This window comes from Carettochelys insculpta, chromosome 1 (genome assembly GCF_033958435.1).
Source record: "Carettochelys insculpta isolate YL-2023 chromosome 1, ASM3395843v1, whole genome shotgun sequence".
Taxonomy (NCBI): domain Eukaryota; kingdom Metazoa; phylum Chordata; order Testudines; family Carettochelyidae; genus Carettochelys; species Carettochelys insculpta.
In genome coordinates, this window is record NC_134137.1 from 323185721 (window position 1) to 323206089 (window position 20369).

The window sequence follows — 20369 nt, forward strand, 5'->3', positions numbered from 1 at the left end:
GACTGCACTCTTTCAACAGAAGTTTTGTCAGGAAAGCCATGGCTACACTAGAAGCATCTGTCAACAGAAGTTACTGTTGATGGGGAGGGTAATCTCGACAGAACCTCTGTCAACAGGCTGCATCTATACACAACTTGCTCTGTCGACAGAGAACTGCCAGACTACGCTGCCCCCTGGTACCATAATGTGGAATGGCAGCTCTGCAAAGAGGGCTGCCCGGCAACCAGAAGTCCTCTCTGTTGATAGAAGTGTCTTTACTGCACTTCAGTTGACAGTACTCTGTCCAGAGATTGATAAGCCTCAAATTTTTGAGGGCTAATACTGTCAAGGAAAATGCAAAGTTCTGTCTAGACTTTGTCAACAGAATGCTTTACATGTGTAGATCCCTGATTTATGGCGACAGAAGGCCCCTTCTGTCAACAAGGCCCTGTCGTGTAGACCCAGCCGAAATCTTTTCCAACAGTGACTTCTCTTGACAGAGCTCTGTAGTGTACCGATAGCCTATAGTGCTGTAAGTAACATTTCTTTTATTTTAACAGTGACAAGGGGTTCATACTAGATTCTCCTTACCTGAAAAACATGACTGCTGTGTGTTTGTCAGACACACAATTTTGCTAGAGTTAAAATTATACACATTAAAAATGAGCCATTACTTTTAGATGTCTTATCTTTTGTGCCTGTATGTAATTAGTAGCTTGGTATAATTCCATTTTAAACCTTTGCCATCTGCATGATTGTTCCCTGGTAACCCATCAGCCTATGGGAATAGGTTTAATTAGGTAATTAAGCTATAGTAAATATTTCCTATGGAACACTTTTAATTATAAATAAAATCTAAAATAGTGAATCTAGTGCTGAAGGGGTAGCCTTATTCTAAGCTTTTATTGCCATTTATTCTGGTGCAACTTGGTAAATGTTTCCATATGAAACCCAAAGGACCAGAAACTCTTTAATGTACTTGTGTGCATCCACCCACTGAAATGACAAGAAGTCCTGTGGCACCTTATAGACTAACAGATATTTTGTAACATAAGCTTTTGTGGGCAAAGACCCGCTTCCTGAAACACGGATACCTCTCTGATACTTTGTCACCCACTGAAAGGGCTCTCTTAATGGTAACCTGCAAAGGATTTCAAAAATTAAGATATCTGGAAGGTGCCATAAATATTTTACCAAAAATTTTCTTGCCTTACGTATTGGGAATGTCAAGTCTTGTTTTCCTTGGTTTTGCTGCCTAGATGTCTAGGTATGTAGTCTGTGCCCTGACACCTCATCAGAAGGAGTGAAAAGGTGAACCTTTAACAAAGATGTCCTTTCCCTAAAACTTTACTCACTGTAATGTAATAGGTGTTAACTATTTTGGGGATAGTGCGGCGGGGGGGGAAGCTCACTAAAAATATCTTTCTCCCTCTCAGATGCTCAGGTTTCACCTTCTTGATCTGAGCTGTTTGGGGACAGGAGGACATGCTTACTCTCTCCCCATGGAAAATTCAGATGTAACTTTGTTTCTGTCAATAATTTATTGAAATATCAAAATGTGAATTTTGAGTTGAAAATCAAACTTTTCACTTTGTGAGTTTTCCATTTTTCATCAGTTATCAAGATTTTCTTGCAGAAAGCCAACACGTTCCATAAAATTTTGTGTAGTCAAAAAGCCATTTTTTCCATCCAAAAGTGGCATGAAAATTTTTCAACATACCTTATTCTTGACTATTGTGGTATCATCATCATCATCATCATCATCATCATCATCATCATCATCATCATCATCATCATCTCAGTATTTCTGCAATCATCATTGCAGAATCTCAGGGCAGGCAAAATCTGAATTTCTCACGTGAGAAAAGCCTCCTATGAGTACTTTAAATGGAATATCTTTGGTTTTTTGTTTTATTTTATTTACTTTTTCAGTACATCTTTAAAATGTATGTTGTGGTCAGCGTGTCATTTTGTTTTCTATTCAGACGAAACTCTGAACTTTTTTTTTTTTGATAGCACTTTATCTTCAAATAACTTTAAACATCCACACACTGCTCCTGTAAAGGAGGGGAAAGAGTATTCCTATCTTGTAGTTGAGGAAACTGAGGCAAAGTTACTTGGCAAAGGCCACAGGGGGTTCAATGTCAATGTCACAGGCAGGATTAGTGTGTGTTTCCTCTCTGGGCCCTGTGGTTGGAACCTTCCTTTTGGACTCTTATTAGATGCGAGCATAGTTGGGAATTATTTTGCAGAAGATGTAGCAGAGGGGTAGCAGAGCTATCTTCAAAAACAAAAAAGTCCTGTGGCACCTTTATAGACTGCCCATGAAAGCTTACACTCCAAAATATGGCAAAGACCCGCTTCATCAGATACAAAGATGAAACGGGTCTTTATCCACAAAAGCTTATGCTCCAAAATATCTGTTACTCCATAAGGTGCCACAGGAATTGTTATTGGTTTTTGTGGAAGATGGTTGGAGTGGGAGAGCAGGGAAGAAGGCTTGCGTAATAATTTGATCCCTTTGGAATCAGTGGTGTGTGCGGGGGGCGGGGGGGGAAACCTGGTTGAAAAATGGATACCAAAGTATTTAATGTCTTGTTCCTTTATCAGGATATAATCTCACACTTAAATTTATTGTGACCAGAATAAGAGAAGAGTACTCTCTTAGGCTGGGCTGTCCCTGATATTGGAGTCAGAGCATAACTTGGTTTTGGATTAACTTGACTGTTGTGGGGATTCACTGACTAGAGTGTGCAGAAGCTTTTTAAAAATGATTTGACATCGCATTTGACATTAATCAGTTCTCTTTTGGAAGTGGACTAACTCAGATTTGGAATGAGTTACTCTACAACAAAGAGGTGTGGACAGTGCTCATTTCAGACATCAGGAATGGTAATGTACAGAAGCCTTTTGGGGGGAAAACTTCAATCTCCATGGACACTCAGTGGCAGATTTAAGGGTGACAGTCCTGGAACAAAAATAATTTAAAAATCAAGTGGAGAGAGATCTCTGAGCTGCAATTTATTTGCAAATTTGACCCCATTAACCATGGATTAAACAGCGACCGGGAGTGGCTCGCAGCTTATAAAGGCAGTTTCTCTGCTCTGGGTGCTAATATCTACCCATTAGACTCCTGCCAAAGGCTCACATCCCCCTGTCTGATCTGACTTGTTTTTTCCTCTTTTGATAAGTACTGTTGATACTGGGCCATTTCCACCTGGCTGAATAGACCTTGTCAGCTCTGGCCCTCCCCCTTACTGGGACCCCACTCTTTAAATACCCCTCTGAACCCTCCCCCACCAACTCATGCATCTGAAGAAGTGGGTCTTTGCCCACAAAAGCTTATGCTCCAAACTATCTCTTAGTCTATAAGATGCCACAAAACTACTTGTTGTTCTTGAAGTTACAGACTAACACGGCTACCTCTCTGATGCTCATTTCGGGTGAACTCTTTCTTTCACTGCCATTCCACATGGCCTTGCTGCACACCTCTGTTACCCTCCCTCTCTGTCTGGGTGCCCTCTATTGCTCTGGGTCACACTGACTAGATATTCTGTCCTGTTGAACCAGCATGTAGTCAGGTATCGGAGGGGTAGCCGTGTTAGTCTGGATCTGTAACAGCAATGAAGGGTCCTGTGGCACCTTATAGACTAACAGAAAAGTTTTGAGCATGAGCTTTCGTGAGCACAGACTCACTTCATCATGTAGTCAGGTGTGGCCTTTTATGATGCTCCCATGTGATAAGTTCACACACCTGTAGTCACGTAGAGATTATAGCAGCCATTCCCTGTGCTTGCATATGTTGCTGTGATGAGGTCCTGGACTTTCTGTGAAAAGCACCGTCATTTGGTTTGTGTGAGGCAATGGTTCTCAACCAGGACGTTGTGCACCCCTGCGGGACCATCAGCTCATTCAGATATTTACCTGGTTTCACAACAGGCTACATAAAAAAACACTGGTGAAGTCAAAAACAACCAGAAGTCCTGTGGTACCTTATAGACTACCATATTTTGGAGCCTAAGTTTTTGTGGACAAAGACCCACTTCATCAGATGCATCTGACGAAGCAGGTATTTGCCCACGAACGCTTTTGCTCCAAAATATCTGGTAGTCTATAAGGTGCCAAAGGACTTCTGGTTGTTTTTGAAGATACAGACTAACTCGGCTACCCCCTGATACGGGTGAGGTCAGTACAAACTAAAACTTCACACAGACAATGACTTATTTCTACTGCTCTATGTGCTACATGCTGAAATGTAAGTACCGTATTTATACTCCATTTGATTTATAATTGTACAAGAAAAATTAGTTCAGGAATACTGTGCTGTGACCCTAGAGTGTTCTGTTTCTGTCTGATTTTGTAAACAAGTCCTTTTTAAGTGAAGTGAAACTTAAGGGTATGCAAAGCAAATCAGACTCCTGACAGTATCCAGTAGTCTGGAAAGGTTGAGAGCCATTGGCCTAAGCTAAGGTGACAGGCTGCTGTGGGAAGTAATCACTCTGGCTGTAGCACCTAGCTGTCTCTCAACATAGCCAGTGCCTATTCCTCACCAGCTCCACTGGCTTCTTCCCCTGCCCCGGCGCCGTTAGACATATTAATGGATATCCATGGCTTGCTTTCTTACTGAACAGGCTATATTTCACTATTCCACATACAAACGGCACCAGTCTCCTAGCTGTTCAGAGTTGGTGGAGATCAACAGCTCTATTAAGAACAGCTGGGAATAACTAAATCCAGGAAAGGCTGAGGTGAAAGCAGTGAGGAGAGAGGGTAGCACTTTAAAGAATTTGCCACCTTTGTAAGGCCACATTTCAGGGGAGCGTCTTCCTTCAGATCATTCCCAGCCTATTGTTTCAGTGCACAGCTGTACACCTCACTGTTTCTGGGTGCTTCTGTCGCGATGGCTTGGAAAAACTTGCCTTTTTAAAATATTTACAGCTAGCAGGAAGACCGTCCCACATCCTGTAAGATCTGGACAGCTGTGGAGACTCGCACATTTGCAGTTCTCCACTATCTTACTGTTGTGATTTGCTTACTCTATAGCTGGTGTCGAACAAAGCAGCTTGTCTGTTCATCAACAGAAGTTGCCAAGAGTTCATTGTCCCAGTGGCCCATTCACTGACTCCACCTTGAATCCCTTTCTGTTCAGCTCCCCTCTAAGCCCTTCAGAGGGCAAGCCCAGGTTACTTAGCCCAAGCCCTTGGGATAGTGACATTTTACTGGAATGCTAGAAACTCCAGTGAAACTTTCATGCTGCAGAACAGCAAGAAGTCCTGTGACACCTTTTAGAGGACTTCTTGTTGTTCTCAAAGATACAAACTAACACGGCTACTTCTCTGAAGCTTTTCATGCTGCAGGACATTGACTAGCCCAGAGTTGAAACACATGGTCCCAGAAGAGATCACAATGACTGTGAAGTTAAGCAAAATCCACATCTTAGCTTCCCATCATAACACCGCTGAACATACCACCTCAACGCACTGTCTCTGGCAAGAGAGTTGTTACATGTACACAGACATTTTGAGATGCTCAGATGAGCAGGTGATGGGCAGGGTATGGGACCCTAGATTAATGATAGCATAATAGCTCAAAATAAAGATATTTGAGAGGGAAGCTGTTCTGGTTCTGTAATACATCCCTGTCTTAAAATTAGAAACTTTAGTACATTAGTTTCTAACTGCAATAAAATCATATTTTTGTTTTGCTTCATAGAGTACTAGGACTGGAAGGGACCTTGAGAGGTCATAGAGTCCAGTCCCCTGCCCTCATGGCAGGACCAAATACTGTCTAGACCATCCCTGATAGATAGATAGACAGACATTTATCTAACCTGTTCTTAAATATCTCCAGGGATGGAGATTCCACAGCCTCCCTAGGCAATTTAATTTTGCAATTTACCTAAACTGCTTTCTCATAATATTTGGTTAAATAAATAGTCAATTTTTTTGTTTTTTGTTTAAAATATAGTATTTTAGCCTTTTTCCACCCCAAGGCATAATAGCAAAAATCTGTGTGGAGAAATGCAAGGAAAGGTGCCTAACGCAAAGTCTTAGTTTGGATAATTTCCTGAGGTTTTTTATTGAAAAATGACATCACTGCTTCACATTATACTTAAAATGCAGTACTTAATGGTATCAGAGAAAGGCATTTCGATAAGAAGTGCTGAGATCTTATCTAAGATTAAGTCTGACTACATTACATTACCAAGTTGCAGTTTGTGTGGGAAGCGGGAGTGGCTGCGAAGCTTAGCTCTTCCACATGAGGAATAGTAACAGAGAGGTAGCCATGTTAGTCTGTGCTCCAACAAAACAAACCATCAGAAATGTAGTGCTTTAAAGACTAACACAATGATTTATTCAGTGATTTTTTTTTCCATTCCAAACAGCTAAATGTAGTGCCTTGCATGTTGAATAGTAACAGAGAGGAAGTATGAAGGAAAATCACACATTTTATCTCAGTAGTAACAGAGAGGTAGCAATGTTAGTCTGTACTCCCAACAAACCAAAGCAGTGGAAATGTAGCACTTCAAAGACTAAGAAAATGATTTATTCGGTGATGAGCTTTCGTGGGACAGACCCACTTCATCACAGGTCTGTCCCACAAAAGCTCATCACCGAATAAATCATTTTCTTAGTCTTTAAAGTGCTACATTTCTGCTGCTTACATTTATCCTAGTTGACCACTTTTATGGAGTGTGGACAATGTGGGAAGGTAATTACACTAGATATGATGATTCTTTCTGAAATTTATATTTGAACTAACCCTCACTCCTGTGAAACATAGGTAGTATTTACGATTCAAGTAGCTAAACCTAAAATATTTATAGTAACGCAAAGCTTTCTTTTTCTTCAGGAGCCAACTAAAAATTATTAGACCCCTTAGGATCAAGTTTATGTAACATATCCACTTAGAAATAACACATTGCTAATTCCTTGCTTAAAACTAATTCTAATTGCTAAGGAGGGTTGGGGGGAGTAGTTGATCCAAAAAGTATAGCAGTAAAACCGTGCTTGGCACAGTCTTAACACTTCCAATGGCAGATTGCCACACTGGATGATGGGGAAAGTAGAGCTAATGTGGCCTAGGCACAAACACAACATGAGTTACATGACCTCAGCCTTGTGAGAGAGTCTCTTTCTATTTGCAGAGCATATATTAGACTTGAAACATGAATTTACTATTTCTCATGTGCACAGATTGGCTTTGATTTTTATGAATCAGTAATTTGTTTTGAGTGGGCTAAAGACATGGGCCATACTTTTCAAACATGGATGTCCGGTCTAGTCTTCACAATTTTTTACAAGTATAACTGTGAGTGATGTGAATTTTTTGTTAATGGGTATAGTTCTACTGATAAAACCCTAGAGTGAACAGTCATATTTCTATAAAGGTACATTATACTGCTAGCTAATTCCACTTTGCTACCAATATAAACACCTATATTCCAATATATCTGCATCTGAACCACTTTGACTATACCATTATTCATAGAATCATAGGACTGGAAGGGACCTCAAGAGAGGACATCAAGTCCAGCCCTCTGTACTCATCGCAGGACCAAGCAGCATTGACTATCCCTGACAGGTGATTGTCTAACCTACTCAGTCTCCAAATGATAGAGATTCCACACCCTCCCTAGTCAGTTTATTCCAGTGATTAAAGGATACAGTTTCCTAATGTAGACAAGGCCTTTGGTGGCCTGACCTTCAAAACTACTTCAAAGTCCTCCTTTCAAAACCATTTATTAGTTAGACTCCTGTGCTTAATGGCAGATGAGCTGTAGCTCTGAAACCTAGGAGACCGAAATATTTCCCAGTACTTAGTGGAAACTTGCCAATTGCCACAGGAAAGCATTTATTATTAATTCCAGTAACAAATAAAGGCCTACACATAGTAAGAGCCCCTACCCCAGAGATTTTTACAAACTAAACAGGAAAGACAATATATGGGATAGAGGAAGATTAGCTCCATTTTGGAGACTGACTGGCATATAATAACTTGGAGGTCTGGGGTAGTGCTGGGAATTGAAGCCACATGCCCTTTGTTCCAATCCAGTGATTTAACCTAAAGACCATCCTTTTGCAACAGGAGTGCTAGAAAGTGAGAAGAGTACCATTTTTAGAGGCTACCAATGCGTGAATTTCTATTAACTGAGAGGAATTTTGATCATCCTAGAATAAAAGAGAGAAGAGAGAGGATTCTGATGATCTATAGCTAATCAGATATAATACTAATAAGTTAAAAATATATATTTTATCTAGTTTCAAGAATATAGTGAAAGGTAATCAGAGAGCTTTAGTTATAAGATAAATCAAAGGCCTGGTATGCTGTTAATACAAGTTAGCTAATGCAAGCCATATGAAGAAAGATTAAAAAGAGTGATACTTTTCAGCTTAGAATAACAGGAGACTAAGGGAGGGATATGAGAAGAGTATATAAAATTATGACCGATTTTGGAAAAAGTGAATAAAAAGTTATTTACTTGCTCTCATAACAAAAGATCTAGGGGTCCCCAAATGAAATTAATGGGTAGCAGGTTTAAAACTAACGAAAGGAAGTTTTTCTTCACCCAGCGAGTAGTAGGTCTGTGGAACTCTTTGCCAGAGAAGGTTGCGAAGACCAAGACTTCTAATAGTGTTCAAAAAGAGCTAGATAAGTTCATGGAGGTTAGGTCCACTAATGGATATTAGCCAGGATAGAAATGGTGTGCCTAGCATCTGTGTGTGAGAGGTTGGAAATGGATAACAGGAGAGGGATCTATTTACCTGTTCTGTTCTATCTGTCTGGGGTATTGGCCTCTGGTGGAAGACAGGATACTGGGCTAGACAGAGCTTTGGTATGACACAGTGTGGCCATTCTTAGGTTCTTAAAGTAAAAACTTAGTCCAGACAAGGCAGTTTGTAATTTTCACACACACTAGCAAATTGATTTTAAAAAATGCAAGTGGATCCTTGGGCTTATTTTACTGTTCCGTTAACTTCTGTGAAAATTATAGACTGCCTTGGCCTTTGTCTTCACTAGCCACCTCCAAATTATCTCACTCCTATGTAAGAACACCTAATCAGAGTTGTTTTAACTAGCATCACTTATTGTTGAAACAGGTCAAGAAATAAAGATGTGTGTGTACATCGGGCAGAGGAGGGTTGTAACACTTGTCCCTTTCTAATGTACAGATGTTGAAATTCAAAAGTATTTCAACCATCTCTGATCGGAGTATATTCAGTGATTGGGAACGTGCATCTGCCTCAGTCCCTTGACAACTGGAATTGCAGTGACAGGACACTGAGGGTGGGATGGGGATGCATTGGAACAGTTTATATTGTGTGGGTGCTGAGAAACATTGAACCAAACTGTGAACCCTGTTGCAAAAGAAACAGCAAACATGATTCTGGGATGCATTAACAGGAGTGTTGTGAGCAAGACCCAGGAAGACATTCTTCTACTTAGAGCTGATTAGACCTCAATTGGAGTATTGCATCCAGTCCAATAAAAGAGAGTTTTTCTTCACACAGCACACAGTCAACCTGTGGAACTCCTTACCAGAGGACTCTGTGAAGGCCAGGACTCTAACAGAGTTTAAAAAAAAGCTCAATAAATATTTGGAAGTTAGATCCATAGACTGCTATTAGCAAGGGGTAAGGTATGGTGCCTAGCCTTTTGTCGAAGGCGGGAGATGGATGGCAGGAGACAAATCGTTTGATCATTGTCTTCAGTTCACCTCCTCTGGGGCACCAGCATTGGCTACTGTCGGCAGACAGGATACTGGGCTAGGTGGACCTTTGGTCTGACCCAGTATGGCCGTTCTTATGTCCTGGTCACATTTGAGAAAAACTGTGGAGAAATTGGAGAGGGTCCAGAGAATAGTAACAAGAATGATTAAAGGTCTAGAGAACATGAGCTATGATGGAAGAATGAAAGAACTGGACAGTTTAGGTTGGACTTTAGGAAAAACTTCCTAATTGTCAGGGTGGTTACACACAGGAATAAATTGTCCAAGGAGGTTGTGGAATCTCCATCATTAGAGATATTTAACAGCAGCTTAGAGTTAGATAAACAAATTTTCTTTAAAGCCTCTGGAGTCAGGATATTTGCTTTCAGGCTCCATTCTTAAAGAAAAGTAAGTTTCTAGCCCTCATAACTATGAAGAAAACTTCCCAGGGTACTCTTAAGCTGAAGGCAAATAATAAGAGCACCAAATTTAGCATTTTATGTAATCTCACAATTTTAAAGACACTCACATGCTTCTGGTGACCCAGACTTGATTTTATTTTTTTGACTATTTGGTATTAGCACTTCAACAAATACTGGTTCCAGGTGCTTAGTGAATGAGCTGGTTTAAGTGATTTCACTTGCTTTAAAACTAGGCAATAAAAAATACATAGTGCTTAATATTATTCAACATAATTATTGTAAATGATTTTAACAGAATGTAATTGTATTAGATTTAGGCCTTAGCATAGACTGAATTTCAAATTTAAATAGATTTTAACTGTATTTGGTTTAAAATTAAAATATATATATGGTTTTAAAATCTTTTAATTCATCCTATTTTTTGAATTTCCCACTGCCAACTGGAGGGTTTATTTATTATATGTCTAATAAATGGACTCAAATGGGGGTAGGGGAAATATTACTCCAATTATACACATTTCGTCATATATCAGAGCGCTAAAGAAGGGAAACTGAGCTGGGGTGGCTGGGTGTTGGGATGCCGTAAGCTGACCGCAAACTAATATATCTAGTGAGAAGAGTAACAGAGAGGTAGCCATGTTAGTCTGTACTCAACAAAACAAAGCAGCAGAAATGTAGCATTTTAAAGACTAACAAAATGATTTATTCAGTGATGAGCTTATGTGGGACAGACCCTCTTCATCAGATGAACAGGAACAGTTCAGATATCAAAGCAATTGTTTCTGCGATTCATTTGGAAATCATTCCTACAGTTACACTCAGGTCACGTTGGGCAGGTGTTCTTTGCAAGCAATATAGGCTGTGTCTGCATTAGCCCAAAACTTCAAAATGGCCATGCAAATGGTCATTTTGATGTTTACTAATGAACCACTGAAATACATATTCATTGCCTCATTAGAATGCTGGCAGCCATGGCACTTTGAAATTGACGCAACTTGCAGCCGTGCGGCTCGTCCAGACGGGGCTCCTTTTCGAAAGGAACTCACCAACTTTGAAATCCCCTTATTCAGCAGATAAGAGATTTCGAAGTTGCTGGGGTCTTTTTCGAAAAGGAGCCCCGTATGGATGAGCCGTATGGCTGCAAACCTTGTCAATTGCGAAGTGCCGCAGCTGCTGGCATTCTAACGAGATGCTGGAAATGTATTTCAGCGCTTCATTAGTAAACTTCAGAATGGCCATTTCGAAGTTTTGGGCTAGTGTAGACATAGCCATAGACTTTCAAATAAAGTTTGAGATTCCTGAGCCCCAGATTCAGGGGAGATGGGAGTATGCTGCAGGGCCCCACTTTCTCCTCTACTCTTTTTCTGTCCTGGCTGAAGTCACACAGATTGCTGGATATGAAAGAGTTTACTGTTAACTTGAGTAATTCTATCATCCAGAACTCTCAAATAAGAGATCCTTCAGCATTTTAACCATAAGTAAATGATTGTCACATTTCCATAAATTCAGTATAGTGAAAATAAATACAAATACAGTGTAAGTTTACAGTGTACAATACTATTGGTATTGGCAAATAAAGTAATGTGCATACATCATTTGTTTTTTAATATCTAATCTTGTTGTTCTTTTGTGCTATGCATTGCTAGGTACACCTCTCTGTTATCCACAATATTTGAATATCTGGCGAGCTCCCTGTCCCTGGGCTGCCAGATATGAATTAGTTTACTATATAGGTTCCTGTGTTAAAGTTTGCAAAATCAAGCTCTAGTTAGCAGAATTGATTGCAGACAATCAATAGGGTGCCAGGTAGCATGTTTTTTTAAAAAACTAAATATTACAGCAAACAGTCAATAGAAGTTAGTATTTGTTGGAGGGCATTCAGTTTGACAGAGTTTCTGTGACTTTGACTTTCAGCGCCTTTCATTTTTCTGCTGAAGGGTCTGTTCTGACCTCTGCATGATGAAAGCCTCTTGGAAATGGATGTCACAGAAAGCATGGCAGATACACTCAATGCTTTGCATCTCAATCCTGTTTAATTGTGCCATTGTCATGGTAGTGGGATGCAACACTCTTTTTTCTTTTGCAACTGAAAGGATCAGCAGAATGAGCTGATAAGCAATGGGATCCTGGTGTGAAACTGAACCTTTGAACTGTGGAGAATAGCTTCAGATAAGCAAGTAACAGAATGTTTATCATGTCTAACTTCTCAGTGTAGAGTTTTAGAGTTAGCATTAAAAGCCTGGAAGAAACAGAATCCTCTGCTTTCCCACCACTTACCAAGAGCAGAAAGAAAATAGTGAAATGGTAGAATGAATAACAAACTTGTACTGATTAAGGGCTCAAGCCAGTGAGTTGAACACCTGGGGTCCCATGGAAATCAATGGGAGTTGAGGATGTTCCCTGCCTTGTGGCACCAGACTGTTGGTGTCACAACAGATAGCAAGGAAGAGCATTACAAGAAGACACTTATGCAACCAAGATACTCTGTATACTGTTGTTTTTACTGCAGTGATCTGTTTTGTTCTTTTACATCAATAAAATCTCTGAATTTCTAGAGTGATTTTTTTTTCTAATATAAGCAACTGAATGCCTGCTGATTTCCACTTTTGTTCTATCACAATCAGAAGTCCCCCACTGAACCCCAAAGGACGGGATGGAAAACTATGAAGAAAGAGATTCTAGTCCTCAAGGTTATGAAAGAAAAGCTTGGAAAGATGATCTGAGACCAGCTTAAAAGCTCAAAAGACAGAAGAAAAACCCTCAAATTAACTAATAAATAAACAAACAAGCCAATCACGTGTTTTTTTTGAGGACTGGGGGTTAGCAGTATTGTGCTGCTGAGGTCTCATCTGCATTGTAGACCTGTTTGGTGTAACTGCATCACTCAGGGATGCTGAAAAATCCACGCTCCTAGGTAACATAGTTATACCAACCTCATGGTCCTGGGGCTGCCAGATGTGACAGAGTTTACTGTAGTTAGCTCTTATAAGAGACAATAGAAAATGACCGATTAACTTTTCTGTAGTCAAAGACCAAGAGGGGGCTTAGAGAGTTACAGTTTGCTGTAGTAAGTCATAAATTTAGTGTGTCCGTAGCATCTGGCAAAGTCATGAAGTTAAGTTCCCAAGCTTGTCTTTTGAAAGATAAGTTACATAAAACAAATACTAATTCTTTAGAGGGCTGGTTTTGAATTTTAATTTTTTTTACACCTTTGGTCTTGTGATAGTAATTTTCCCCCTTGCAAATCTGTATAATTCAAAAAGCCTTTATTATGACTGAGTGAAATATGCATTATTTTCTATTTCAGCAACCCAAAGTAAAGACAGGTTTTTACAGAAAAGTTGCTTTAATGGATAGAGGTGATGTGTGGAGAGGGCAGAGTGGGTCATGTGCTCCCCATGTTATGGAGGAAGAGAGGCAAGAGGCTAGCAACTGCAGATGGTTTAGGCCAATTGCCCTGAGCCCTGTACTTTGGGGGGCCTCTTGGGGCCCAGGCTGACCTGGGGGATTAGTGGGGAAGGCCCTGGCACTCGCAGCAGTGGTCAGACCCATGCCCACACTCTCTGGTGGTGGTGGGAAGTGGAGCAACCCAGCCTCTGCCCACTCCACACCCTCAGCTCCCAGCTGTGTTGTGCAGGAGAGGGGGCTTGAGGGAAAGGGTGGAACCATCCCTGCGCTCACACCGGCAGCAGTAAGCAGAGCAGAGCAAAATGGCTGGGAGTTGGCAGAGCAGAGTGGGCTGTGGCCAGACCACTACACTTCCTGCTGCCACCAGTGAGTGAGTGCAGGGAGAGGAGAGGTGCTGACACCCACTGCCAGCACCAGATTCCCTGCTAGTGCCTTGGGCCACCTTCCTCATGGGTTTGAAGGAAGCAGTGCAGGTGGAGCAGAGGCAGGCAGCAGGCAGAGCAGGGGTGAGGGCTTGTGAGAAAAGGTGGGGTGGCACAGACAGGGTGGGACAAGGTAGGGTCTGGGATGGAGAGGGGTTGTCCTGGACCCCCTACCTTTTATAAGGACAACCCTCTCCTGGAGTAGGGGTGGCTTAGGTAGGAGTCATGTGGCCGGTCTCCCCCCTTACATCCCTCCCCAACAGTCACCATTGTTAATGGAAAATTCTTGAGTGAAAACCCTTTTGTGCATCCTCTGCATGTAGATATTATAGTAACTGGTTCATAGCTTCCATATGAAGGCAATAAATGCCATTTTAAATGTTAGTATAAAAGAGAGAAGTCTGTGCAAACATACTATGAATTGGTGCTGTTTTCCCTCAACTTAACTTTGATTGAAACTTTTTAAATTGGAACAAATATGCCAATACACTCTAGGGTACCACTTTGAGGGATTGACTAAATTGATATTTCTTAAAATTAATCAGTAGTTACTGCATTTATATGGAAGAATTCCTGGACTGACTATGCCCACAAGTTTTTCTTCATGATTTTTTGCAGTTTGTTTGGTGAAATGAATTGAATGTGATACAGCCTTGCTGAAACCAAGGTAAGCATGGTGGAATCAGGAGTGGGATGCCCCTTTTGCCTCTTGGAGTTTGGAGGGATTATTCCACTTAAGAATGTTTTGCTCACTGTCTGTGAAATTCACCCATTCTTCATTGGTCCAGGTGTTAGTCTTCAACTGTCTTAAAGACTGACTATGGCTTCCTTACAGAAGACAAACTTCCAGCTACCTTACAGGATATGGTAGCCTTTCCAATCGAGAAGCCTTTTCTGACTACCAACATTCTCAAAAAATGATGGCTAGTTTCTCATAGAGAAGTCATTGATGACTGTCAGATGTTTTTGACATTAGAAGAGCTAGTAGGACCGAGCACTTGAATACTCACTTCCACCAGACAAATTTCTAGAGAATTGTAAGGGCCATCTGTCTGGATGTAAAGACTCAGGGTCATGGTGCAGTGGCTGTGATCTAGATTTTCACTGCTTCCAAGTAAGAGAGCTCCAGTATTCTATCTGGGTTGATCATAACATCTGGAACTGGTGCAGCATTCTCATGAATAACAGGCAAGTATGAACATTGTGCTGGTGGTCTACTACAGAATGTGTTAAGACTCTTCAAGTCCCAGGTCATTCTCACAAGGTTGTCCCATCTCTAACATCTCACAGTAACCCTGCAGAAAATGTGGATAAAGCTTTAAAGCATGGACAGGATGACCATATCGACAGCAGATCCCTAGTTATGAGGTGTTTGGTTTTATCTCCCCTAGCAAAGCCTCTGCAAGATGCTAGGTGCCTTAGAAATATCCGAAGATGGCACCTGCAAATCTAATAATGGGTTCAGAATCATCCTTTCATCTCCATGTTCACAGTACTCTGACTTAAATATGCCTGGTACAAATGGTTCAAATCCTGCAGATTAGGGTTAAGATTTTGCATTTTTCTACTGTGACATAGTGCTGTCCTAACTTGCTACCAGCATTTTCAAATTAGGGTTGAATTCTCTCCTTTGATATACGTGCACAACGTTTTCAGTGAGAATCAGATGCCTGTTTGAACACAGAATTTGGTTTCTAGGCCCATACCCATAAAGGGAATTGGACATCACTTTGAAGATCCTGCTGCATCTTAGGCAAGTCTTTCTCAATGATTTAGATAATGACCTGAGAAGTGCACTTATAAAGTTTGGAGATAATACCAAGCTTGGAGAGGTTGCCAATGCTTTGGAGGACAGGATTAAAATTCAAAATGATTTAGGTAAAACTGGAGATAAAGTCTGAAGTAAGTAGGATGAAATTCAATAAGGTCACATGCAAACTGAGGAAGGAGCAATTACTTGTACACATACAAAATGTGAAATGACTGCCTAGGAAGATGTAATGCACAGAGGAATCTGGGGGTCATAGTGGATCACAAGCTAAATATAAGTAAACAGCATAACTCTGACAAAAAAGCAAACATCATTCAGGGATATATTAGCAAGTGTGTCGTAAGAAAAGATATGAGAAGCAGTTTTTTGTTCTCTATTTTGTGCCTATTAGGCGTCAGCTGGAGTACTGTGTCCAGTTCTAGGTGCCACGTTTCAGAAAAATATGGACAAGTTGGAAAAGTCCAGAGAAGAGCAACACAGATGATTCAAGGTCTAGAAAATATTCCCAATGTGGGAAGGCTGAAAAAACTGGGTTTGTTTAGTCTATGCAAAAGAAGACTGAGTGGACATAACGGTTTTCAAGTGTGTAAAAGATTGTTGCACGTAGGAGGAAGAAAAACTGTTCTCCTTAAACTCTGGAGATAGGACAAGAACAAATGGATTAAATTTCAGCAAAAGCATTTGAGGTTGGACTTCAGGAAAAACTTCCAAACTGTCAAGATGATTAAGCACTGGAATAAATTGCCTAGGGAGGTTGTGGAATTTCCATCATTAAAGATTATTAAAAAGCATGTTTAGACAAACACCTGTGAGGGACAGTCTGTGGAATACTTACTCCTGCCATGAGTACTGAAGACTGGATTATATGAGATCTTGTGGTTCCTTTCAATCCTGCAATTCCGTGAGGTAGAGGCCCAGATCTGTGAAGGTGCCCCATGTATGCAGAGCAACAGCAACAGAAGTACTTAGTAACAAAGAGGAAGCCGTGCTAGTCTATACACTATCAAAACAAAAAGCAGTGGTCTGAAGAAGTGGGTCTGTCCCATGAAAGCTCACCTAATAAACCATTTTGCTAGTCTTTAAAGTGCTACTTGACTGCTTTTTGTTTTGATAGAAGTACTTAGGAGACTTTTACAGTGAAAATTTCAGTGGTCATGGAGTTGAGGAACCACCAGAGTCAAGAGGTATCAGATTTTTTTTCTTTTTGTGTGGGTATCTCAGAGATGCATAAATACTGGGCTTCTGTGCCTAGAGTGCACATTAGGCACCAAGTCCTCTTGTGGAATGGCCCTTAGCTCTTTTTTTAAAAACAAAGCAAAACAAAAAGAAAAGAAAACACAACATAAACTGTTAGGAATATTTCAATTTCATTTCTATCTGAGTATACAGGTTCAACCTCTCTAGTCTGGCACTCTCTCATCCAGCAACATCCATAATCCAGCATGATTTTAGTTACCAGGATGTTCATTTATCAAGGGTGTGCCCAAGTTTCCTTTGGTACCATAAATTTATTTACAGTCACTAGTCCTGGCTCTTGGTGTTCTGTGCTGTTATTTAGCTGTAATTTACCCCTAAAAGTCCTCCAAGAGCTCAGTAAGCAGTGGAAGTGTTGATGATATTGGTATGTCTCCAGTGGTTTGGCAAATTCTGATTTGGCACCAGTCAGGTCCTCCTGAGGGTGCCGGACTAGAGAGGTTCAATTGGTAGTAGCGGAGAGGAAGGATATAGATTAGATGCCGTATATCTTCCATCAGATGCACGCTAAGCTGACCACAAGTGTTCAGAGCAAACAATTATAAAAACAGAATTTGTCAGTTCTTAGTCTAATCTATTTACTAAGGGGGCAGGAATAAGAAGGATTCATTTTGTGTTAGATTCTTTGCAGTGTTTGTTTGCATTGTTAGCTTTTTGTAAAACGAGGCCTTTGAAAATTCCCTCCCCACAATTTTGAGCAATGTAGTGTAATCTCTCCCCGTAAAAATTGCAGAACGTTTTTCTTGTTCCTTTTGAGTAACTAAGTCGGAATAGTAAGCAAAATGTGTGTGTACCCTATTCATATTATGGTTATAATAGAAATAGTACGTTCATATTTCTTTACATGATCATCAAAGTACTGCTTAACAACTTACTGGTCCTCACTATACTGTTGTCGTCATCATCAACAACAACTACAACAACCACCATGAGCTCAGCATCTGGTTTTGTCCAATGCCTCCCTCATGATTTGCTTCCATCTTTCCCTGTCCAGGGCAGAGTGACTTAGTTTCTGTAGACTAGCTCCTCACCAATCTACTATATCATGTACCCATTCTCTGTGAGGTCTGCCTCTCCTATTCAAACCATCCATTATCCCATATACCAAGGTCTTGATTTTTCCTTCGTTGTTCATTCTGCAGATATGCCCGAATAGCTGTAACTTCTGTTGTATAACCTTCTGCAGTAGGTTCTCTTTTGGCTGTATCTTCCTATATAATTCCTCGTTGGTGACCTTCTGCATCCATCCTATTCTCAGAATCTTTCTGTAACAATTACTCTAGAATGCCAATATCCTTCTCTTCAAATTGTTCATTGTCACCCATCTCACATCCATACAACATGCTGATGAATACACATGTTTTCAAGAGGCTCAGCTTTGTTCCTAAGGTAATTGCTTTGCGTTTCCAGATTTTATCCATCACCTTCAAACTCACTCTTGCTTTCACTATTTTAGTTGCTATTTCCTTCTTACAGTCTAGATCATATGTTATGGTGCTCCCCAGATATGTGAACTTCTCTATGTTCCCTAGTTTGATCCCCTACACTGATCATAATCAGTCTTTACCACTTCCCTTCCTCATTTAGCACCTGCACTGTTCTCTGCACTGTAGCTTCTCTTTATCTTCCTCGATGATAATTGCATCATCTTTGAACCTCAAGTTGTTAATTCTCATCTTCTGCATGGATATCCCTTCTGCCTCTTCCTTGGTCTTGTCCATCGCGCTCTCTAGGTGCATGATGAAGATACTCAGCAATACCGGATCTCCTTGGCTCATACCTCTACTCTTTCTAAACCAACTTCCCAACTCCCTGCATATTCTCACAACTCGTTCAACAACTGTATCAGTCTGCTGTCCACTCTGTAGGACTCCAACACTGCCCAAGTCACTTTCTGATCTATACGGTGGAACGGCAATATAGAGAGGAATGCAACAAGGTAAGGAAAGTGGACAGAATAGTTAAAGTGAAATGGTTAGAGGAGCAGTGTGAGGATATAGGGAGATACTACCATGAGCTTAAGACAAGGGATGTGTATAAAAGGATTAGGAATATTAATAGCAAGTGGCAGCTGAAGCAGATGGCAATCAAAGATGAGAACAACGAGGTGCTCATGAACAAGGAGAAGGTTGTGCAGCAATAGACGAGATACTGCACCAAGCTGTACAAAGCACAGTCGGACCTGAGTGTCTCAGCAAGACTTATTGAAGAACTGAAAGCAATATCTCCACTGATCTTTGAGAGCGAGAACAATATTTCAAAGGAGGAAGTAGAAAGAGCAGTGAAACAACTAAAGAACAACAAGAGCCCTGGAAATGATAAGATCATGAGAGAAATGATCAAATATGGCAGAGAAAGTATATTTCAGGAGATACACAGACTATGTAACATAGTGTGGAAAAGAGGGAAGGCACGTAAGAAAGGGACAAGATCCGTGCTAGTGACAGTACATAAGAAGGGAAGTGTGTTGGCGTGCAAGAACTACAGAATGATGGCACTAGTGAGTCATCTAGGCAAGGTGCTTATGATGATACTGACTAAGAGACTGAGATTGCAGATAGAAGAACATCTAGAGGACGAGCAAGTGGGATTCAGGAAAGATAGAAGTACCATACAGCAGATATTGGCACTAAGATTGATAGTGGAGAAAGCTTGATAAAAGAACAAGAACATCTACAATTGCTTTGTTGATTTTTCACAAGGCATTTGGTAGTTTAACCGTACTGTGTATGTAGGTAAATCACCTCCATAGTACACATGGGGACACTGAAAAGTTAAGTGACCTTCTCAGAGCTATGTAGCAAGTTATTGGTAGAACCAAGAGGAAAACTGTATAGTTCCTCATGCTTAGTTCCTGATGTCATAGTATCTGGTCACATAGTCTTTGTATCTTTCAAATATACGTTCTCTGTCAATTGTATAGTATAAATGTTATTGCTGCACCAGAAGGCAGAATAAGAGATCCAGTGCAAGAATACTAGAGTCATGCTTGGAAAAATTGTCATACGGTTCAATGGTGTGGTGTTTTTACTATTCTTGATCATTGAGACAACTTCTCTATTTACGTTAGGTAGCCAATGTTGCCCCAGAAACCTTTGTGTCACACTTTTCAGGAGGGTCCCAAATTCTTTCTCAGCCTTTGCCAGTATAGGCCATGTGCTTTGCCGTCTCCCTGCTGTGCAGAAAGAGAGGATGGCTGTCAAAATGTTAGGCTCTACTTTGAGTTCTCATGACACATTGCATTGCATAGCGTGACACATGATATGCCCTGCAATGTGTCGCGTGCTATGAAGCTAATCAACATTCAGTGCCAAAAGAGGAGAGCAGCTGTTCTGCAGTCCTCATGTCTGAGTACCCCAGCACCCAGCAGGACATCGCTTAATTCACATTAATGGAAAAGGAAC

General features: G+C 40.7%; 1 protein-coding gene across 5 annotated transcripts in view; it reads left to right on the forward strand.

Annotated features, from left to right (window-relative positions):
- Positions 1–20369, forward strand: part of PRICKLE1 (prickle planar cell polarity protein 1) — a 101943-nt gene that overhangs the window by 46768 nt on the left and 34806 nt on the right. For 2 of the 5 annotated variants that reach the window (XM_075014436.1, XM_075014453.1), the window contains exon 2: positions 14559–14607. The exons of the other annotated variants lie outside the window; for them this stretch is intronic. The gene's annotated coding sequence lies outside the window, so the exon portion shown is untranslated. The remainder of the gene's footprint in view (positions 1–14558; positions 14608–20369) is intronic. 5 annotated transcript variants of the gene reach the window in all.